The sequence below is a fragment of the Pteropus alecto genome, unplaced genomic scaffold (assembly GCF_000325575.1).
Source record: "Pteropus alecto unplaced genomic scaffold, ASM32557v1 scaffold28, whole genome shotgun sequence".
In the NCBI taxonomy this organism is placed as follows: Eukaryota; Metazoa; Chordata; class Mammalia; order Chiroptera; family Pteropodidae; genus Pteropus; species Pteropus alecto.
The window spans coordinates 3,038,315-3,063,112 of record NW_006441063.1 but is presented as its reverse complement, the minus strand read 5'-3'; the positions used below and the strand labels follow the sequence as shown (position 1 = coordinate 3,063,112).

The window sequence follows — 24,798 nt, the reverse complement described above, 5'->3', positions numbered from 1 at the left end:
ATTGGGAGCATAGATATTAATAAGTGTTATGTCTTCTTGGTGCATGATTCCCTTTATCATTATGAAGTGTCCCTCAGTATCTTTCTTTACCTTTTTGATTTTGAAGTCTGTTTCATCTGATATTAGTACCACGACTCCTGCTTTTCTCTGAATGCCATTTGCTTGAAATATCGTTTTCCACCCTTTCACTTTGAGTCTCTATTTGTCTTTGGACTGAGATGTGTCTCCTGGAGGCAGCATATGATTGGGTTTTGGGGTTTTTTTTTTTTTTTGTATTTGACACCAAAAGCAAAGGTAACAAAAGCAAAAATAAAAATGTAGGACTATATCAAACTAAAAAGCTTCTGCACAGCATCAACAAAATGAAAAGTTGACCTATGGAGTGGGAGAAGACATTTGCAAACCATGTATCTGATAGAAGTTAATATCCAAAAATGTGTAAAGAACTCATACAACTCAAGAGCAAAGAAAAAAAAAGATCCAATTAAAAATGAGCAGATCTGAATTGACATTTTTTCCCAAAGAAGATGTACATGTAGGCAATAGGTGCATAAAAAGGTATTCAACACCACTAATCATCAGTGAAATGCAAATCAAAATCACAATCATACCTCTTAGAATAGCTATAATCAACAGGACTAGTAAATGTTGGAGAGGATGCAGAGAAAACGGAACCTTCATACACTACTGGTGGGACTGCCAATTGGTACTATGGAAAACAGTATGGGGCTTCCTCAAAAAACTAAGAATTGATCTACTATATGATCCAGCAATACCTCTACTGGATATTTACCGCAGACTTGAAAACCCATATCCAAAAAGATATTTGCACACCGATCTTCATAGCAGCATTATTCACAGTGGCCAGGACATGGAAGTAACCAAAATGTCCTATGCTGGATGATTGGATGAAGAAGCTGTGATACATATATTCAATGGAATATTACTCAGCCATAAGAAGAGATGAAATACTGCCATTTGTGACAACATGGATGGATCTTGAAATAATCATACTAAGTGAAATAAGCCAGACAGAAAAAGTTGACAACCACATGATATCACTTATATGTGGGATATATACCTAAAAGCAACAAACGAACAGGACAAACAAGCAGAGACTCATAGACATGGACAATAGACTAATGGTTACCAGAGGATGGGGATGACGGGGAAAGGGGGAAGTAGATGGGGTAAAAGGGGTAAAATATGTAAAATTGGAAGTTATGTAAATTACATAAAGTGAATAAAAAAAGAATTCATTGTCATATAATCGTAATATTATTATCGCATCAAAACTTAACAATAATTCTTTAATGCTATTAGTATGTAAGTGTAGAAATTAAGAAGAATTGATCCCTTAGTGGTAATTTTTCTTTGCTCATGTGCATTTTTGTGCATTTCAGTGTTACAGTTTTTCTCATAAAGGTTTTGAGCTTTTAAAAAATAAGATTTCACCTAGGTTTTATTTTATTTTGGCTTATTCTTTGCTGTTTTAAATGGGGCCTTCCCTTCCATTATATTTTCTAACTTGCTTACTAAATGAAGTTTATTATTTTAATCAATTTTATTAAGGTATAATTTACATATAACATGCACAGATTTGAAGTGTACAGCTCAATGAATTTTAATAAAAATATATGCCCATTTAACCAGCATCCTCATTATTTTTATATGTTGATTTTTTAACCTGCTAATTTATCAAATTCTATTTTTGATATGTAGTTTCTAAGTTCTTACTAGCTTTGACCAGCCATTTAAAAAACCATTACGTTCCAATTTCTCTTTGGTTCGTTTTACTTCTCACTTTATCCCACCATGCCAAAAAGATTTTCCAGTCCATGTTGCTATAGGGATAGATATAATGTCAATTTCTTATTGCTCCTAGGGATTTAAATAAAGAAACATGCTCCTCTTTGCAACTGGTGTCATGCTAGATACAAGTTTACTGATGTAAACAGCTAATAATAATTGGAATGTGAACTGACTTGAGAATAGACATCCGGCTCATTAATATTTGCTTCAGAGAAATAGTCTCAGATGTTCTTCTCGAGTCTCAGTGGGTCCATGACCCAAATGTTTAAATGAGTAAATTTATAGTTGAGTTCAATACTAAGGTTGCTATTACTCAGAGAATTCCAAGTGACCATTGTCTGGAAAAATGTGTTTACTAAGCCCCAGTAGAAAGCTACAGTGACTGGCAATGGTCTCAGTGACCCCTAATGTAACAATTTTATTTGAAAGTTGAAAGGCAGCCAACTCATTCACCTGAGACCAGAATAAGAGAAGCAGCTTTGCATGGGAGTCGGGGCTTTCCAGGCTGAGTCTCCCCTACGGACATGAGGATACCTACCTGGCAATATATGGAGCAAGGCAGTGGGGGCATAAGGGTGAGGCATACTGGTTGGAAGATAATAGAATAGGTTCTTCCAGAAGTTCCTAGAGCTGATAGAGACTGTAACACATTATTTATTATTTCATTTGGGGTTCTGAAAAAGCAGACCCTGAGCAAGAATTTGGATGCAAGTAGTTTATTGGAATAAAAGGTATGTTCTCCAGGAGCATGGTGAAGAAGGAAAATGAATAAAATGTGTGTAAATGAGAGGGTTACTGCTATGGGAAAAGACCCCAATCTCACTGGGCACTTTCTGAGATACTGTGTAAACATGCCCCAGAATTGTCCTACTGAGAGCTGAGGACACTGAGATATTTATACACTAATTTCCATCCTGTATCAGTTCAAGGTCACTATGAGGGAAGGGGCGAAAGTTATCACTCTGTACTTCTGAACTCTCCCTCATGCAGCACATGCAGACCAAGCATACTTCTGAGGCCAGAGAGTATCCTCTGGCAAAGAGTTGTATGGGAACTATTTATAAGCAATTTCCAGGGTAGACAGAAGAGGATATGGGTGCTCTAATTCTATACTACTTATATTACTCTCTGGCTATTTTTTTATGTGTGAGTTTCATTTCACCAACAGTAATGTAAACTCTCTGAATGCACGAACCACAGCTTATATTTGTATTGCTTCCTCCATAAATTCTGGTGAGCTCCTTGCTACTGCAAGATTAAATCCACTAAGCCCACCATGACCCAGGCCTTGCACAGATTTCCCCTCCAGACTTCTTTCTAGTCCATTTTCTCATTACAAGCACTCCATTTCATTTACCCTAATGCCTCCTCTCTGCCTATAATATCTCTTGTTCCCTTGTCCAACTGGTCAACAATGATTACTTTTCAAGATCGGCTAAGTAATTTTTCTTTCATAGAAGTGTTCCATGTTCCACCCAAGTAGAGCAATCCTGTCCTCTTTTTCAAACCACTACCTCACTATTACCTCTATAATTTATCATACCGTAATGAAATTACATTTTTATGTGTTAGTTTTGCCTACCAGAGTGTGAGTTCATTGAGAAAGTAAATTGTCTTATACATATCTTTTTCTGCAGCACTTAGCTTAGTGCCTGCTCAATAAATATTTTTTGAATGAATAAATTACCATGACCAATAAATCCTCCTGGTTAAATGAAATAAGAGGCTGGAACATACCTGTATAGGTATACCCTTAATAATACCTATCAAATATTTGTAGATTGAATGGAGAATATTTTCCAGAATAGCATGCCATTGCCCTTCAGCCAAAGACAAATAAGAACACACTTGTTAAACAAGCTGAAAAAAAGTATGTTAGAAAAGAACTATTATAGGATTTGGGCTTTGGATGATGATTTGGGGGAGGGACCAAGAAAGCAGAGATTTGCTCTAGATTTGATGCTGTCAGAAAGCAGGGACAATCTTATGATTGGGTATTCTGTGAGAGGCACAGTGATTTTGATTTTGTCTGTGCTTAAACAAAATTATGATGTGACCACGTTTGGTTCATTTTATCATGGTCTCAGAGTAAATTTATTTGAGTTTTGTAGTCTATGAGACTGTTTATGTCTAATAGAACAAAATGGCCTGGCCATGAATATTTGACCAGCCTATAATTGAGCCTATATTGAGGTCTAGTTGTAAACATCAGTTAAGTTCTGAATGTTAGGGAATGCTTTCTTTTTGAGATGATGAGAGAAGGGGAAGGCCCAAAAGAAAGGTTATATGTATAGGTGCTGATGGAATTCACAATGTGGAGTGAAAGCTAAAAAGAAGGGAATAAAAACGAAAATTAAACCAAATCTTCCATCTTGCTCTGTGACCTTTCAGGTTGATAAGAGTTTTAAATCCTGAAGCTCTACATAGTACTAAAGACATATAATGGCTCAAAGATTTTTTTTTTTTACCAGAAAAGCAAGTAGCACAAATTCTTTGAAGACATAAAACCATAAGGTCTGGAAAATTAAAATACTTAATCCAGCAGCAATATCACTTGTGTAGTGATAAAATAATAGAATTTCCTTTCCCTTGACTCCCTGTTCTGGCCACTCCCTTTCAGAAAAATTGTTGACATCCTTTGTGGGAGTGAGGGTTAGATAACAAATCTGAAAGTATGTAATTTATATTCAGGAAGAAAAAAATAATTTGGAATTTTTTTGTAAATTGTTTATGAAGCCCTGCAACTGGAAATCTAAATCCACAGGGTCATTTGAAAACCATTCCAATATTTACTCAAGAAACTAGTTTTGAGCAATTAGTACAAGTTAGGTACTATGCTAGATGTAGTAGTTACAGGTCTAAATAATCTGTGATCAACTTTTAGGGTACTTTTTCTTTAGAAATAATTTCAAACTTAGAGAAAAGTTGCAACAATAGTTTACTCTTAATATAGATTCACAAATTGTTTTTCTTAACCACTTGTGTTAGAGAAATTGTGCCCAGCTCCTCCTAAACACTTTAGTGGTGTGTGTTTTCTAAAATCAAGGATATTCTCCTACCTACCATGCAATTATCTAAATCAAGAAATTTAACATTGATATGAATACTGTTACCCACTATATTGTTTACATTAAAATTTTACAAATTATCTCAATGTCCTTTATTTTAATTCTCCTGTACAGGTCCAATCCAGGATCATGCATTTAGTTGTAATGTTTTTTAGTCTTCTTTAACCTGGGATAATTCCTCAGTCTTTTTCTGCCTTTCTTCACCTTCACACTTTTGAGAATTATAGGCCAGTTATTTTGCAGAATGCCTCTTAATTTTAATGATATTTGCTCATTATTAGATTCAGGGTACAAATTTTTAGCAGGAATATGTACTTGATTTTAAATCTCAGAATAGCTGCCTCTACCCACGTCCCTAATTTTGACCTGGCACCTTGCACAGTTAGGGGAACTTTGAGGTCTCCTGGTGAAATCTAAACTTTGTTTCCTCTTATGGTCCCTAATTTAGCTATCAGAATTGCTAAAATCCTGAGGAGGATGGGTGCTTCTTGGGGGGGGGGATGTTACTCAGCTGAAACTTTACATTAATTCAAAATTCTTTCCTAATGTGTGCCTCTCCCACTCCCCCATGGCTAGTGCTTGATTCATTATTATTGTGAATAATAAATTCATCATCAAGGTAGACAAATGACTTATGGAGATAATGTGGCAGGAATGGAATAAAACCATTTCCCTCTTCTAAATAAGCAGCATTTTAAACCCAACCTTCTGAGACTATACATCTTTATGGAGGAGAGTCAACTACATAGTCTCAGAAGCAAGAGCTTTAAACAGGTGTTACAGTAAAGAAGTTCAAGGTTTCATTGATACCTGGAGTTTTGACTGTCCTATTCAGTCCCTGCTCCCTCATGCTGACATATCCAAGGCTACCATGAAGTAGTAGGAGGAAGATGTGTGGGTGAAAAGAGTGAGAGAAGACTCCCAAGAATTGGAAACTATGCAAAAAGTAGTAGCTGACATTTAATTAGTTTCTGCTCTGAAATGACGTTGTTGTGTGGCTTGTCCTTCCTGAAAGGTTAAAATGTGGTCATGCCTGCTTTTAGCAGTGTGGTAATTAAAACAATTAATCCCAGGTCCTAAATAAGGTGGTTCCACTTATTCAGCTAAAGAGTGGTCCTTCATTTTCTTCTTCCTCTCCTACTCACTGAACATCACATCCAAAAAATGAGCAAATTCCTACATTTCATCTGCATGCATAGGGCCTATTTAGAGGGAAGAATGATCATTAAGGAAGATTCTAGGATCTAAAGTTATCCATTTTCCTGAAACCAAGAAACAATCTTATTTTGAGATGTTACTATCTTAGCTCTCTATTAAGCTCTTCTGGGATACAAAGCTAGTTGATAAAAACAACTAACATTTACTGCTCATTCAGCATTGAAGGCCATAACTTAGGGATTTTACATGGCTTATCCCATTTCATCCTTCCTAAACTCTGAGTTGGATAGTATTATGATCATACCAGTTTTTCAGATGAAGAAGCTGAGACAAAGAAAGGTGAAGAGACTGGACCAAGATGAGTTAGAGGAAGGATTTCAACACAGGAAGTGTAGCTCAGAGCCCACTGCTCAACCATTGTGTTAACTCCCTTCCAGATTCCAACTTGCCTACAGTGGGTACCATAAGACAACTAAAAGAAGATGAATCCATGTCAGATAACTAAGTTGGGTTAGTCAGGAAAGATTTCACAGAAGACAGATTAGAACTGGGCTGAAAAGTGGACTGAGTTTGATTTGGTGAAGAGGAATACGAAGAGCCTTCTAGGTAAGAGAAACCACATGAAAACTGAAAGTACTAGGACAGCAACCTGAACACTTTGGCTTTGGCAGAGAGCTCCTCCTGCCTCTTACAGGAGACCTCTAACTCTTAGGTTTCACACTTCTATAAAAGAGAAAAAACTTCTACTCTAATTCTTAAGAGGGGAGTATTGGAGTGAACGTGGATAATTCTGAGAGTCTGCTGTCTACTGGTGCACATTATCGATAGTACAGAGTCACTGCAATGACAAGGCAATGGGGCCTGCCATGCCCTCCCCACTTCCCTTGAACCACCAGCATTGCCCTAGGTTCCAGTCTCCAGTAGGTTAGCAGATGAGGCTGAGCCTATCTCTTGCCAGCCCATCCTGGTTTGCTCTCTCTGTTGTAGCTTCTCTTCCTGGAACTGGGAGGTTGAGTTTAATTCAGAATGTGGCAATAGGAAACCCTAACACATTCTCCAATTTGGTTTTACCATCAATAAAGCTAGCTTGATTTCCATCTGGCTTCTTGTGTCTTTCCTAATTGATCTGAACTTGGATGAAAGGAAAGATTAGATATTTTCCTCTAAACTTTCAATAATAAGGAAGTAGTAGAAAATTTAATTTAAAAGGTAGATTAGACATGCTATACCAAGGAGAGCCTTGAAGGTTGGTAGAAGTAATTTAGTTATAAACTCCAGAAATTATAACTCTCTGTGCAAGTGTGTGCGCGCGCGCACACACACACACATACACAGTGGTTAGCCATAGAGGAAATCACTGTGAGACTTGTTTCCAAATTAATCTCTAGAATTTTAATGTCATAAAATCCCCATTTCCCCACAAATTTTCAAGAAACCCTGTCATTTTCAAAAGCCAAACTAACATTTTATCCATATGACTTTGAATCATTTACTGTCTGCTCAGCAAGTTGCTGTTTTTCAGGAATTATTTGATGACTAAAAATTTCATCTTATTTGGGAGACTTTAACAAAGCTTTCTCCTACAGTGCCATTCTTGACATTAAAAGTAATTGCTCGACAAATGTCATTATTTGGAAACAAATGTTTGCATCTTTCTTCCCAAATAATCTACCTCAAATTATAATCTTTTAATTGATCTCAAAGTATTAGATATTTTTTCTCATTGACGTATGTGTTTATATTTGAGTGCTAATTTGAAAATAATTTTAAGTATATATTTTAAGTACAGAAATCCAAGTTTTAATCCAAATCTGAAAACTGTTAACTGCTTCCTTATATCTGTTACTGCCAACTACCATAAAATGGGAAAACTCCTTCCTTTAGGGATAACTTTTCCAGTATATTCTTTTTTTTTTTAAATTATCTAAAGGCTTTGCATGAAACAGGAAGATAAGTTTCTCTCCTTAATTGAGCAAAAAAGTTGCCCCAGTCTCTGTAAAATATTCTTCCTATGCCTGACCCTTATAGGATAAAAGAAATGATAGCATGCCTTTTGTCTTCCTGCTTCAGGAAGGAAAGTTGCTGTAGGAAGAATTAATTTTTTTCCACTTTTGTAGTTTGAGAACAAAATTATAACTCCAGATTTTCAAAGTGCAAGGAAAATAATACACAATTACTAGATTGCTATCTGAGGAACACAAATGTATAAATTTAGTAGAAAGCAACTTACCAGAAAAATGAAACACATTTTTAAAAGAAAGCTACATTTTACTGTTTCTCCCTTTGGCTTCTGGAATTTAACCCCTATCTGACCCACCTCCATTCTAATCACTTTGGCTCTTATTGCTTCCTTAGAGCTATCTTTTCTCTAAAATAAACTGCAGATCCATTTTTAATCTGCATTTTTAAAGTTGACTTGATCTTTTTATACACAACTTTGTCCCAGAAAGGGTTTAAAGTGGCTTAGAAGAATTTATAAAACACACCAAGAAATTAGAAACAGAAGAACCAGGAATGAAGCTTATACAAAAACACTTATACAATTCTACTCATTTATTCTGGACGGACCAAAAATCTGGCTCTAAGCTTTCTAGCAGACAGTCAGAAAAGGAAAGTTAGTTATATCATTTACAGTGTCCATAAAACAAAACAAACCAATTACCCAAGTGTAGCGATGTTATTCCAAATATTAAGACCAGAAAGAAATTTCTCTTGAGAAGCTTCATAAAGAGATCAGTGTATGATGTAATAATCAGTGTTCTCAGTAGCAACCTAATGGGGGACACAAAAATGAATTTCACAGGGTTCTTTCTTTTTGTATTCAATATGAGCAAAAAGCATCACACCAACTTGGAGATCAGGAAAAGCAATTTAATCATAAGTTTGGGGGTTGACGTGGGGATACAATATATTAGTCAAGGTGCTCAGCTCCCTGCTCTGCTAGGCAAAACCAAAGATAAATTTTAGAACAATAGAGTTTAATCCAGTACCTAGAAAGCCTTCAGAGAATTTATGAAACCACTAAAATTGAATGCAATATTTTATGAATAGGTATTTTTTTTTCTTGACAGAGAAAACAGTTTATCAGATCCTCAACATACATAGGCAATTCACAAAAGTTAGAAACAATATCCTTAGAAAACCTGTAAAATTAAGCAGATTACAAAACATTCATGCTATTCTGTATACTTCCACTCCCACCTCACCCCCAGCCTGGCTTTTTTCCCTTCTGCAAAAAGAATCTTTTTTGTTTCCATTTGGTCTCAGCTTGGATGAGAGTTTCTATTCAAGATGGTTAAAAAGTTGCCTGTTGGCTAGTGAAAGAGGCTTAGACACATGACAGGGGAATACAAAGGGGTCCCTCAAAGGCTGCTGGGCGTCCCTCAAAGGTTGCTGGGCTCCAGAGGCTCCTAGTCATGTTTGTGGGTGAGCTGATTGAAGAGATACTCGCCCAGCCTGGCTTGGGGGCCGGTCAGCCTGCGTAGGTTGGTCAGATGGTCGCCCATTTTCTTGAGGAGTTTCACCTCATTCTCTAGGAAGTGGCTCTCCAGAAAGTCACAGAGCTGGTGGTCTGAGTTGGCAGAACCCAGGGCATGCAGATCCAAAAGGGCTTGGTTCAGGATCTTCTCCAGGACCATGGCGGCTTCCATGGCATCCACACTGCCACTCCACTCATTTTGGGACTGCTCCTTCCTATCCTGGATAAGGACACCACTGCTAGACTGGTTTTGCATCTTCAAGAGAAGCTTGGCACCCTCACGCTTCTCCTCAGCCAACTCATAGAAGAACCGGCCCATACTTTTCAGGGCCATATCACTGCTTTCAAAATAGAAGTTCAGAGAGAGGTAGGTGTAGCAGGCATGCAGATGCAGGTCGACCAAGTGGTTGACAGAGGCCTCCATCTTGGCAGAATAATTCTGGAGGATCTCGGTGCTCATGGTTAGTCAGCAATGAGGAGCTAACCAGAAACTATGGTGCTGGCTGCTTCCAGAAGCAGGGGATAGCTTAGAAGATGGTACCAGAAGTTATGATAGAAGGGGAGGAGTTAGAGGGTGGTGGAAGGCAGGCCCCAGTAGGTGCAGAGTAGGCAGGAGTGGGAGTGCCCCATCTATTCCATCCAAACACTTGAAGTAAAAAGTAGGTCTTGGGGCGAGGGAGGGGGAGAGCTGCAGGGCACACTGTCTCTCAGTCTAGCTCTTGACAAGAATTTAATTCTAATTTCTTTCTTATTAGAAAGGTGTCTTTATACGTCATTTTGCCTCATTTTTTTTTTTAACCATAATGCCAAGATGAGGCAAAAATGTCCAAGGTTAAGAACATCAAAAGTGTTGATAGTGAAACTTCTCCAATTTTCATTTGTGATTTAAAACTCCTGTTTCTCATTTTAGACATATGATATTCTATGATCATATATATGTATGTGTATATATATATGTATGTGTATATATATGTATATGTATATATATATATTCCTCTGCTCCCAATCCCTCATTAAGAGAGTGACTATTATTAGTTCCAGTTTGCCCAGATCAGTCCTGTTGCTTTGTTGTAATTATTAACAGCACCCCATAAATAAATGAATAAATAATTTTTGAAATAGTGCTCCCTTTCAAATTCAAAAGGGTCTTTGTTTGGAATATATATTACATGATCACCTTACTCATTGAGAAGCACACAATCCACACTATGGAATGTGAAATGGATAGTTTGTCAGACATTGAGCTTGGGCATAATTTGTTTCCATTATATTAATTAAGCATACCAGTAAGAATCCCATTATAAATTTTCTACTATTCAGCTTTCATTCCTTCATTTGTTAATGTATTTAGTACTTTTAGTAAAAGTTTTACTGAATACTGTTTATGTGTCAGGTGTTTTGTTAGGTCTTGGTGGCCTCTTGCGATTACCCAGATATTGCACCATTAACTGAAACATGTCATGTGAATTAGCGCTAAAGGTAAACATGCAGATTTATAAATCCTACTAAAACATAAAATAACCTATACAGAATGAATTGGTCATTCTCAGTTAGAAGATGAGGGCAGAACTAGATGTTCTCATAGGGTCTCTTCTAGCTTGTGATTCCATGCTTAGCATTTTATTTTCCTAAATACCACTTGACTAGGGCTGTTTCACAATTTGAATGCCTTCATGTGTTTTCTACCAAAAAGGAAAGCAAATTCTACTCAAGGCAAACAATATTTGAACCCAAGAGAGAAGAGTTTTGCTCTAGACTTTGGGCCTAGCTCTAAATAAAATAAAACACCATTCTTTTGCAGCTATTTTCAAATATTATTTTCTCTGTTGCTGAAAATTGACATCTTAAAATTTCAAAAAGAGAGCTGCAGTCTCCATTCACTGCCAAGCTAAAATATGAACACATATCCTATATCTAAATACAGGATATACTGTCAAATTTTTTAAGAAAGGTTCTTGTCTAAAAGTATACTCATATTGCATTTGAGGCTTGCAAAAATTGTTAGAATTCAGGAATAGCACATTTTTCAATCCTGGAGGGAATTAATTGGATAAAACAGGAGTAGTTCCGCAGCCTTTCTGGCTTGGTTCTAGAGGGAAAAAAAGGTTGGGGGTGGAGAGGAGGGCGGGGGAAACAAAAATTCAAACCCAAGAACAATCCTAGCACATATCCAAGTAACAGAGAATTATACTAGATACAATAGCCTCCAAATGACTTCAAAAAAAGGATCTTTTTCTACCTCGTATATAAACCATTAATCATCATATTGACCTTGTAATAAGAAAACGCTAAGCTTAGAGAAAACTTCACCATATAACATACTTTCTGTACTGCAGCATGTCAGGCTCATTTAATATATTTCAATTTCCTATACATTTAGTTATTATTCTTGAGAAAGAAAAATGTCTATATAAACCCTATCACATGAGATAGTTTTCTACCTAGTGCAAATGTTGACAAACCTTTTCCTCGTCACCTTGGAGAGAAAAGAGCCAGTGTTGGAACTGTACTCTGGTGGGTGGTTAAATATATAGTTGTTGGAATTAGACAAATGTAGGCTCAAATCCCAGCTATGTCACTTACTACAAGTATGACGTTAGGCAGGTAGCATAACCTCTTTGATCCTCAGCTTTTTTTGCCTGGAAAATGGGAATGTTAATATCTTACAAGTATACCACAAGGATAAAATGATATCATGCATGAGAAAATACTGCCAAACAAGTAGAAAACAATCAAACGATAGTGCTGTATCATCAATTGCTTTTGCAATAAAATTGTGGAGACCCTCTCAAGTATCATAAGCATCTCACAATATGTTTTTGATCCAAGTTTACTCATACATGTTTTGCATACATGTTTTGCTGAATCACTATCCTCTGTGCTAATGTCCTTTCAAGTATGAAAGCAGAGAGTTACAGTTTTGGGTATCCAAGATCTAATTCACTTAAAACATGAGCAAAGCCAGATTCTCTTACTCTTGGTTAAGTGAGATTTAACAACACCTCGCAGGTGGCAGAGATCTATTTGTTTTCTCAGTTCTTCAGCCTAAGAGCATCATCCACTACAGCAAGAAACATCTAATAACTGTTTACCTTATAGGAGAGGGTAAGATTATGGACCACCCCATATGAATGTTAGAATTCATCTCCTCTCCCAATCAAATATAGACTTTAGAATGTTTGTGTCTTGGCTCAGATTTCCCAGAAGCAGATCCTCGGATGAAGATTACTGTGCAAGTGATTTATTTGGAAAGTGCTCCCAGGGGAGACCAAAAGAACTCAGTGGAGAAAGCAGAACAGAGAAAGGAAACCAAGGAACAAGGTTCGATTTTAGGAAGTCTCAGCTTTGTAATCATCCCAGTGTGTAGCTTTGGAGTGTAAATTACACCTAGAGTTTATTTTAACACGAGGCAAGGGAATTGGACTTTTATATTCCTGCCCACTGGCTATAGGTTTCTCCAGGGGGATATAAATTCAAAGGGTCTATGTAGAGGTGAGGCAACTCTATTAGCCCATGGAAAGCCAAAGGTTACAGGTGCTAGTCATTAGCAGAAAAGTGCACTGAGACTGGGTGCTGAGTACAACAAACTGGTAAAAGGGATATGATAGGATTCGGGCAGGGCATGCACAGTATCCACCACCAGCTTGCTTCCCTAGTTGACCATGAAAGGAATGGAGTACAATGGAAATGAGAAACCTCAATTACTACCTTTTTACCAGGAATCCAGTGGATAAAATTAAAACTTTATCAGAGGTATTAACCTATATTTGTACTTCTTTACTACTTCTATTTATAGGGAATACAGGGGTTTTGGAGCCTACAGCTGCATTCTCCTTTACTAGTCCTGAAAATCTATAATTCTCTTCAGGGGTTTCATCTGCACACATACTAGACCAAACCAGACACAAAACTCCAGCTAAGAAAACATTTGCATCTTTTATTGGACCCTCTACTTTAATTGACAGTATTCCCTGTGTTGCAACCGCATATTGATTTTTTAATAGCTGCACACAAGTACTTAAAAGTCAAAACATCCCTAGCAACCCAGAAACTAACAGAGTATGAAATGGCTGCTTAAGGACTTGCCGTCCAAGTTGAGCTCATCTGAAAACTCACAAACAGTAAAACTGTCTCTGTGTGCTTGTCATTTTTCTAAAAGGAACTGTAAGGGGTACAATTTTGTTCTGAGCTGTTTGTCTGCTTTGGAGAAGGGACAGCCTGGCACCAGGCATAGTTATGAAACAGGAAGAGTTGGTTCATAATTTTCCTCTATGGAAGAGTTGAGGTAGTACTACAAAGAACACCTATATACCCTTTGCCTACACTGAGCAATTGTTTCAACTTTCCTATTTTTGATAACATCACACAAACTGATTCTCTTTCTCTGTCTCTCTCTCCCTCTCCCTCCCTCCCTCCCTCTCTCCCTCTCCCTCTCCCTCTCTTCCTCTCATCTTCTCTCCCCCTCTCCTTCTCTCTCTCTCCCTGCCTCCTCTTCCTCTGGAGCTCACTGAGTAGCTTGTCCACAGCCCACCCCACAGATCTGCCTCACACAACCTACCCTCTCTGTGCTTCTTACGGGCACCTGAGACAAAAAGTGGTTTTCAATTGAGGCTAAGTTTTCCCCCAGAAGACATATGGCAATGTCTGGTGACATTGTTTTCATAATCATAACTAAGGGAAAGGCACTACAGGATGCTGCTAAACATCCCACAGTGCACAGGACAGCACTACTCCTCTCACAAAAAATTCTCTAGCCCCAAATGTCTATAGTGTCAAGATTGAGAAACCCTGTGCTAATAAGTAAATAATGTTGGTGTCTTACTTTAGGTTCCCTCAAAAGCAGACTCTGAGACAAGGATTTGAGTACAACTAGTTTCTTTGAGAGGTGATCCAAGAAAGCACTAGTAGGCATGAAGATAAATGAGACAAAGAAGAGGAAGAAAAGCAATAGAGGGTGTGTTAAACAGCAAGTTACCTTTATGGGCAGCTAGGAGTTAATCCTACTGGGGAACTCTGTGAAACTATATGAGGCATGCCTCAGAGTTGTCCCAAACAAGGAAAAGGAATATTTGTCTTCCAAATCTCATCTGTCATGAGCTAAGAACTGCCCCGAACGATGTTTGCTGTCTGGTACTTCCAGCCTACCCTTCTAGAACCACAAGAAAGCCTCCTTAGGTAGAGTTTGGGGTGCTTGTGGCAGGACCCCATGGGCATGTATGGGAATGGTGAGTGCTCAGCAGGTATGGGTAGGGCACCAACAATGTGTGATGGAGTTGGTCCTCCAAGGAAACATTCAGGGGAATACATCTTCAGTGGCTTTTTCTGAGAATGATACTTTAGTCAAAAAGTAATGCTAATCATGAAAATAGTAGGTGTCCTAGGAGTTTTTGAATGATATGTTTTAGAGAGATGTTAGAACATGCAGTTAGAAGGATTCTTAGAAACCATGTGTTCCAGATCTGTACCAGTGTATGAATCCCCTTAAGAACATTCTGATAAGTAATCAATCATATAGTCTTTGCTTGAATACATGTGGTTACCAGGAACACCTTAACTCATGAGGGATACCCATTCCATTGTCAGAGAGTGTGATATGGGGAAAGAGAGCCACCTGGGAGCCAAGCAGACCTGAGTTTGAACCTGACTCTTCCACTTAATGGCTGTGTAACTTTGAGCAAGTTACTTAACCTCTACGAGTCTTACTCTCTTTAGCTATAAAATATCAGTAATATTATCTATCTCTTGAGATTAGTGAAGATTAAATAATATAAGGTATTTAGCAAAACTTCTGACACATACTAGGTGCTAAATAAGTATTAGTTGTCTTCACTCTTTTCTTTTTCCATCTTCTCAAATCTCATGTTAGTTCTCTGTTTAACAACGTTCAATCCTTTCATTATGGTTCTAACTTCCAGCAGAATATAAAATAAGTCCAGCCCACCTTCCCACTGATCTAAGACTTCTCTTCTCTAAACAGGTCTGCCTTCCTCTACCACTCCTCACACGGCCTGGCTCTGTGGGCCTCTACTCTCTGATCACTCTTCAGAAGTGAGTGGAGTCTCCCCAAAGAGACAGCTTAAAATCAACCACACATTTATCTGGGACAAAATACACTTGGAGATCATTACTTTTAATTTTGATACATATGGGTCAAATGGGCTCTGTATGGAATAGTATTCTCTGTTAATGTAAAGAAAAAAATCTGTCTAGTCAATAAAGGAAATAGTTTTCTTTTTCTTTACCATGTTCCACTTTAATTCTTGCAAATGTTTCTTCCAACCTGCACTTGCCCCTTAGCCCTCCATAATGAAGTGCTTTCTGTTACTTTTTAAAAGGAAAAAATGTAATGTTTCATAGAAAGAAACAAGATTCACATTCTGAATAGAGGTGGCCTCATATTTCAGAAGGGCTGGGAAGTCTGCCCTTGGTGGTTGCCAAGAGGTGGGTTGGACAGACACAGCTTGAGCAGGAAAGAACATCCAGCCTTGAAATTTGAAGTGGCAACTTTTGCAATTTCACTCTCCCTTCCCCTGCTTGAAGCCCCTGAATGCTCCTTCTGGTCATGCTGACATCTGGCTGGAGAAGAGAATCACCCAGCAAGAGATTATTTTGCTTTTCATTACCTATAACATGATCCCATTTTTGTAAATGTATGTGTATGTGTGTGTATGTGTGTGTGTGTGTGTGTGTGTGTGTGTGTGTGTGTGTGTGTGTGTGTGTGTACGTGCGTGCAAACACATATACCAAAATGTTAACATAGGTATGTATCTGTGTATGACCAATTTTTTACATCTACTTTATTATCTGATGTTTCTGGCAATGAGCATGCATATAAAATTACAGCAGAAAAATCAGAAAAAAAAAAGACCTGTTTCTATTTTCAAAGAAAAGAGGGAAAACTTGCTCTCCTCTCTCAAGTAGGTCATATGACCTTGGTCCACAAAGCAGTGAATAGGGCTCAGTGTTTCTCTCCTGAAGCCAGAGCTGTCTTGATGAATGGCATCCTTCAGCCTTGGGGGCTACTAAGCTATTTTGCATTTGAGAAATTAAAATTGAGGAAAATGAAGAGCTGCTCTCTCTCGGCCCCTTCCCCAGTTTCCTTGGGACTTCACTGGCAATCCTTCTATTCCCTACCAGCCACTGAAAATCTGAGGTTCAATCTGAGGACTAGGAAGGAAGGAAAATCCCTCCTGGGACTGAGGTGACTTATAGGACAGGGATGCTGCCTTATACTTATTCCTTATTTCCTAGTGGGCCTGGCACTATGATAGACACAAAAAATCACAGCGTCACAGGGTGTTTGAGTCTCAAAACATTCAAGGTCATTTGATCCCAGTCCTTATCCCATTGTCACTGCTTAATAACTATCTGATAAACAGATTAAATGTGGCTGCTGATCAACTTAGCTACTCAAGAGGTTTGAGCCACAGCGTCAGATGCCCCAATTCACCTAGACACCATCTCCAGCCAGTTCCCTTTGCCAATGTACATGAATACAAAGACATGACTCAGCATTTATGCTTCCATGACTAGGGCAGGAGAAGGGGCCACTGACCCATGGTGGTACCAGCACCAACCACAGGTCCCATCTGCAGCTTCTGGGGCTGATGATGTTTGCATGACTGGTATCAGTACAAATCTCCCTTCCCACAGTCCCCATTGCCCCATCCTTAGGGTGTATGGACATGGCTGCAGGCCAAAACACAACACTGTTCCACAGCTCAAGATAAGGAAATATCTATCTGTGCCTGACTCTCTCTATAAGCACCAGATGGTCATGATTAAAATTAAATTAAATTAATGTTTGGCAGCCCGTGAAGGGCATAAATTGCATGGTGTGCTGCTTGTCCAATCTGTCATCTTGTTTCTCTTGGCTCAGGTCAACAAACAATAGCCGAAGGCTCCCTCTCTGGGTCAAACAGTAGCTTATTTCTTTGCTATGGGAATGGCTGTTCAGTTTACTAAACTGAAGGCTCCTATGCTGCCAAAATTGTGATTAAGATGCCTTAAAAGGCAGAGAATTCTATCTTCTTGCAACAATCTCCAGCAACCTTTTCCCAAGCACACTGCAATAGCAATTACTAATCAGAATTCAGAAACTAGGAAATTTGAACCTGGCCTAAGAGCAAACCATTGCCAAAATCACAAAGTAATTTCCAGCTCTAATGACAGCCTTCTTCATTCACATGGTTTCTAGAGCATGTGGGCAGTGGTGATGCGTTATCAAGTTGCAAAAGAATGCATGATATCACATTTTAAAATCACCCATCTGCCAAGTACTCCCTTCCAAAGAACTTTCAGATTTAGACTTTTGCTCTTTTTTCTGGTGTTATTCAGGAATCAGTGTTCCAATATTTACATTGTCTTTCTAGCTACTTACATCCAAAGTAGCATTTCACCCTTTGTACTTTTTACACAAGAACTTTGATGAAATGTTCAAAATGTTTAGCATACATTCTTTGGGTGATTTTAAAAGTATGTAAAGGGTGATGGAAGCTCGGATGTACCACCCAGATGGCCCTTCAGGAATGAAACACTTAATCCTCCAGCTGCCAGAAGTGCTGCTGGGAGACGGTCTTCAATTGTCAGTCCACTTTGAGATTGCCTCCACTGAAGAAAACTTCACCCAAGGTCTAGTCTCCTTCCAAGGGCAGCCCATATCCCCCAACTTGGGACAACTCAGAGGGTCCTGCTTTTCTCACTGTTTTCTCTACCTGGACTTGTCTTCCAGATCACTGCCTGACTCTTTTCCCCACTTAATCCAAGTCTCTGCTCAAATAACATCTCATCAGAAATGCTTTTCCTGATCTTTTTCTAAAGTAGTACACACTTACCCCTTCCCCATAACTTCATCCCCAAGACTCCCTATGACCTTATCCTGATTTCATTTTCTTCATAACTCTTACCAGCATCTGATATTATTTAGATATTAATCTATTATTTATTACATGTCTCCCTACTAGAATATAAACTCTATGATGTCTGGGACTTTAGCTGTTTTGTTTATTACTTTATCTCCACTATCTAGAAAAATGCCTAGCACATATATAAAGGTGTTCAGTAAATATTTATGAATAAGTGAATGAATGAATGAATGAATGAATGATTATTTGCCTAAACCTTAGCTACTTTCTAGTACTTAGCTGCCTAGCTCTCTCCTTCCACATCCTCAGAATCAGTACTGCCAGGGTAAAATAATAGTCAAGAACACAGGCTTTGGTGTTAGGTTGATCTATTCATTTAGTTCACAACTGCTTAGCTCTTAAACTATGTCACATCACTCTCAGTACTTTCATGATATTAATGCATTTAATGCTCATAACAGTCACTAAGAAGTAGGTATAATTATTATTATTTCCATTTTAAAAATAAAGATACTGAGCAACAGAGTATAAGTAATTGGCCAGGTCATATATCTAGTTAATAGTCAAAATTTGAACCCAGTCTAAATCCAGAACCTCTGCCACTTACCAGCTGTATAATTTTGAATAAGTTCCTTTCTGAATTGGTTTCTTTGTCCATAAAAATGGACATAATAATCCCTACCACAGTGTTGTAAATATGAAATGAGATGATATACACAAAGTGATTAGCAGAGTCCCTGATCCACATGAGCACTTACTAAAGGGTATTTGTTACCATTTTTGTCCCAGTGCCTTGCCTTCCCCTAAAACCCCAGAATACTGCATGTATTTCCAAATATTACCCCCACCTAGCTATTGTGTCATACTGGAGGCCCTGTATTGACCGTTTGACTTTTGCTGAAGGCCTTGGATAATATACCCACTCATCATTTTGATACTCCATGGACAGCCACAGTATGTGTCACCTCCACCTTTGACTCCACTTTAGCTTGCCTCGCACCTGTAGATAAACCTAAGGCCAGGTCCAGAACTCCTCACTTCTGCCCTTCTTTGTCAGATCTCAAAATTATTAGCATCAGTAACAACAAAACTCAGGTAGCATGACTTGCTGTTGACAACTAGCCTTTCAATTCTTTTGGGTTCACATTACCTGTTATAAGGTAATGTGAACACTCAGATAAGCCACAGCCCAAATTTGACCAGATGTGGTGGCCACTTTCACGCACTGCCCAGATCCACCTTTAATGAAGTCCTTTTTATTGCAGCTGCAAGGTTTCCTGGTGGTACACGACCCTCAGCTTTCAGCCCCTTCAGGGACTGACTTAGCTGCAGAGAGCAACTGTGGCCAAAAGGTGGTTTCTTTGATGACCTTCTGAGGTTGTCCATATCCAATCACAGATCAATGCGGGAATACAACTCCCAGCCATTTTGGTCCAACTCAAGACAACTCCGAAGGGTCATTCTAGCTCCAGAGCTCCCTGTGAGTTGGCTGAGGCTGTTTTTGGACCTGTGTCACAGCTTGGCTTCTCTCTCTGCCAACTCCAGCTTCATTCCCTTCCTTTCCTCAGGTGTTGACCCCAAGGACACGCCCTAATAAGCCTCCTTCCTCCTATGCTCTATCTCAGAGTCAGAGTCCCAGAAATCCCAGCCTACAATACAAGGTCTAGTCCAATTCACTCACACTCATTGTCATAGTCTCTGGATTCCTCCAGAAACTATTAAATCCAGAAACTAAAAAATGGCCTCCCAGGATTACAGCTTCCTTGCTAATCCCCCAATTCACCCCCAATCATTTTGTTACCTTTTCTCAGAGGCATGACTAGTCTAGCCTGCCTGCTTACATAAACACATAAATGAAATCAGAAAAATGATCTTTCTTGATGTCCATTAATCAGTTTGTTGCCTACTATTCATTGCCTCAGCCCAGGGTTTCTCTTTCCTCAAGGAATTGAGACAAATGATCATGGGTTGCTATACAGCACTGGTTCTTTACTTTGACCTCTTGGGTCCTAGGAGGATTTATCGACAAACAACAAGCTCATTTAACTATGTGTCAGAAGCATACAAAGAGTCAGTCATTATGGGAATATAAACAACTAGGTGCCTCACCTGTTTTGTAAAGCTGATATATTTATAAACATGCCCTTGGGCAAGAGTAAGCCTCATATCCACTTTGGGAATAAGGAATCCCACACCACTTATTTTTCACGACCATAAATGACATTTTGATCTGAGTAATCATTAGAATATCTGTATTTTTAATGGCCCATGAAATCTTAACATGCTTCCTTACATGTCAGATTTCTTAAACTACAAATGGACAAACCTCATAGCTTCCATTTGATCTTTAAGAATAGATAAAGTAACTTCCCTATTTAAATGTGCAGTACTGTTTGAGAAGCTAATAAAATTATAAAGGATAAAAATGCAGCAGAGCATAACTACTTATTTTTAAAGATTTTCTATAGATACTTTATCTCATTAAGGATATCTTCCTAAGTAAATCCTTCGCTCTCACAGCATGCAGCCTAATCCTTACAAAGGAATTAAAAGAATACTTGATAGTCTGTTGGTTTCTCATATTAGTTTTTGTTTTATTATGTCCCTTTGGAAATACTGTTTCATTTTTTATCTTAGATTCTGTCTAGATATCTAAAATGGAGCTGGTATTGTTAGGCAGGCATAGGTACTAATCAATATTCTGTCCTTTATAGTGAAAGATGCTATGACTGATACTGACCTCAATCTACACAGACAATTACATCTGTAAAAACAGATGCTACTCTCTCAGGCACATCCCAGCCATATGTTTTGATTTGAGGTGCTGGGTACTTGGCAGAGATGGGCATTTTGTGTCGGTCAACTTCTTATACTGCTGGAGCATCTGAAGATTATTGTTTAAAAGTTATGATTCACTTCTGATGGGTCTAATTGCCTCTATTGCTTCCTAGGATTCTATAACTCCCATGGGTCATGCTCTGAGATCTTGCTTTTGTGTCCCAGATATTTATAACCACTTCATTTCAGTCCCCCTCATAAAGTAGTTATTTGGGTTACTTGGAATAGTATATTGACCAGGGCTTTTTAAAAACATACAGTATATAAAAAAATTATGGTTGTTAACATCTCTATAGGGGAAACTACTACAGTTTAACATCTGTCCACAGAAGCTCCAGATTTATTGAGAAAAAATTAAAATGGAATTATGTTTGCCATCACTGAAATAGGTTAGGTTGTATGATCACTCACATAATCTCAAAGTGAATAACGAGAATCCTTGTTAAAAAGCAGTTCCCATCACAGATCTATCAAGTAAGAATCTCTAGATTGGTGTTGGAATCTATACCTTTAACAAGCTCCCCAGTGATTTTCATGCACACTAAACGCTGAAGACCATTGCCCTAGAGGCTGATTATTTCAGCCAAAGCATGGTTCCTGCAATGCCACCACTAGTTAGTGGTTATCTGTGTTTTGGAAGGAAATGGTGACATTCAGTGACTATCATCACTGAAATGTGCAATTGATCATTATAATGATGGTGTTAATGTTCCACCCACAGCTCCTTTACCAGTTTAATGCACCCATCCTCCAGCTATTGACTCCATCTTACCCAGAAGCAAGATCAGCTCTATTTTCTATTTAGCAGCTGTGGGTGTTGGCTGCTAATAGCTCATAGCTACACTCTTCTCTGGAGAACTGTTCTCAGCTCTCAGCTGACAAGAGCCACCTCATCCAGAAATACCTAAGAGGTTAAATATCCACCAACACAGCCAATGACTGGTGAAGGAGCAAAAACAAACAAACAAACAAACAAACAAACAAACAAACAAACAAACAAACCCAACTCCTTTGCCTTAAGGGAGAAAACTCTGTAGTGCCCTCTTTCAGGCTGATGCTAGACATCTATCTATTGAAGCCACCTCTGCTTAGCTTCTTCTGCCTGTCCTGCTTCTTTCACTTCCTTCCTTAGAGCTTTTCCTGAGAACACTCCCTCAGTGAGAACCCCTGTCTCATCCTTTGCTTCTAGGTTACTCTACCTGTAGTATTGTTCAGCAGTTGATGAAGCTTTTCCAAGGAAAAGGTACAAAAAACAAAAGATGTCCAATAGACACAAACGCCAAGATGAGACATGTTGAAATTATCAGAAAAAAAGAGATTTTGTGAATAAATGCAGAAATATATTTGTAGCAAGACATAAAATAGGAGGTTCTGGTTCTAAGTAAAATGAGGTAACTAAACTATGTTTATCCCATTCAATGCAGCTATAAATCCTGGGCAGCTATTTGAAGACTCTGAAAAGTAAACAGTAGCATGCAGATTGAGAAATAAGACAGATCAGGATCCAAAGTACTACCAAACTGGTGGTGAGTTTATCATTTATTTTTCCTCTGCTATCCCTGGCCTAAACTCAAGGCAGCCCCACACCTAGAAGTGGAACTAGGGCATGGACAAAGAGAGCTCCAGAAGAAGCTCTCTAATTCTGTCTGGAAGGGGAGGAAAGAGATCTCCTGATGCTTAGAGAAACCTCCCAGTTTTTTTTTCTCTCTGTTCTCTTGCACTGCAGGAAACCTGCACTAGGAGCAGCAGTAGAGGCAGCAGCAGCAGCAGTAGAGACAGCAACAGCAATGGGTGCCTACAAGTGGGAGCCACTGTATCAGATCAGAAGGGCTGTATCCCAAAAGGATGTAATGAGCCTCCATTGCTATTTTTCTCTCCTTTGTTTCCTGCTGTTTGGTCCCAAACATGAGTACAACAGTGGGAAGTGCACAGCATAGTAGCTAAAACCCCATCTTTCTGGGGCCAGAGACCAAACAGTAAGCCCCAGGGAAGGAAAAGTAATGGAAAAACGTTGAAGAGGGTGGAGCTTGGGGAAACAACAAATTGTTTATGAATGTCTAGACTCACTCCCTAGCTGTCCATATGTGGGTCTATCTGACTCTAAATAACAAAAAAAATTGAGAACTGAATTATGGGGTAGAACACAGCTCAGATCCGGGACTGGTCACTGGATGGCACACACATTAGACAAATCCGAATAGTATTGCAAAGGTTTTGAAATCAACTGACATTGGAACCAAAACCCATAGAAAGCTGGTTGGAATGTGCAGTCTGAACTTAACTTGATTGCTTGTTAAAAAAATATTTACATCACCCATAGGATTGAAACAAGACCCAGAATTTCACAACCTAGAGTCTCCCAAAATATCCAAGACAAAATTTACTATTACTCAGCATACAGAAAACCAGGAAAAATCTCAACTTACATGGTAAAGGACAACCAACAGATACCAATGCCAAGATGATGCATGCTGAAATTATCAAAGACTTTGAAGCAACTATTAAAATGTTCCAAGAACACTTTTTTAATTGAAGTATAAATGACATAATATATTAGTTTCAGGTGTACAACATAGTGATTGAATATTTATATACATTATGAAGTGATAACCACAACAAGTATGGATATTTTCTGTCACCATACAAAGTTATTACAGTTATTAAAGTTATTGACTATATTCTCTATGCTGTTTGTTACTTGCTCATGAATTATTTTAAAACTGTAAGTTTGTATCCCTTAGTCCCCTTCAACTATATTGCCCATTTTTCCACCCACTGACCCCCATCCTTTGGCAACCACATTTGTTCTCTGTATTTAGAGTTTGTTTTATTTGTTGTTTGTATTGTTTTTAGATTCCACATATAAGTGAAATCATACTGTATGTCTTTCTCTGACTTATTTCACTTAGCATAATACCCTCCAGGTCCATCCATGTTGCAAATGGCAAGGTTTCATTCTTTTTATGGTTGAGCAATAGTCCATTGTGTGTGTATATAATCTCACATTTTTATCCATTCATTTATGCATGAACACTTAGGTTGCTTCCATATCTTGGTACTGTAAATAATGCTGCAATAAACATAGGGGTGCATTTATTTTTCTGAGTGTTTCCATTTTCTTCAAATACTCAAAAGTGAAATTGCTTAGTCATATGAAATTGCTTAGTCCATTTTTAATTTCTTGAGGAATCTCTATGTTGTTTTCCATAGTCACTGCACCAGTACACATTCCCACCAATAGTGTATGAGTATTCCTTTTTCTACACATCCTTATCAACACTTTTTTTTGGTCTTTTTATTACTAGTCATTTTGACCAGTGTGAGGTGATATCTCATTGTGGTTTTGATTTGCATTGTCCTGATGAGTAGTGATGAGTATCTTGTCACATGCCTGTTGGCCATCTGTATGTCTTCTTTGGAAAATGTCTATTCAGGTCTTCTGCCGGAATCAGATTATTTTTAATCAGATTATTTTTTCACATTTAGTTATGTTAAGTTCTTTATATATTTTAGATATTATCCCCTTATCAGATAAATCATTTGCAAGTATCTTCTCCCATTCAGTAGGCTGCCTTTTCAT

At 38.3% G+C, this 24,798-nt stretch overlaps 1 long non-coding RNA gene and 1 pseudogene across 6 annotated transcripts in view; both read right to left on the bottom strand.

Annotated features, from left to right (window-relative positions):
- The window catches only part of LOC107196133, a 150,951-nt gene that overhangs the window by 83,545 nt on the left and 42,608 nt on the right, over positions 1-24,798 (bottom strand). Inside the window, exon 5 of one of the 6 annotated variants that reach the window (XR_003048280.1) lies at positions 8,701-8,810. The exons of the other annotated variants lie outside the window; for them this stretch is intronic. This is a non-coding gene — a long non-coding RNA (uncharacterized LOC107196133). The remainder of the gene's footprint in view (positions 1-8,700; positions 8,811-24,798) is intronic. 6 annotated transcript variants of the gene reach the window in all.
- LOC107196132 lies at positions 8,889-10,389 on the bottom strand (annotated as a pseudogene).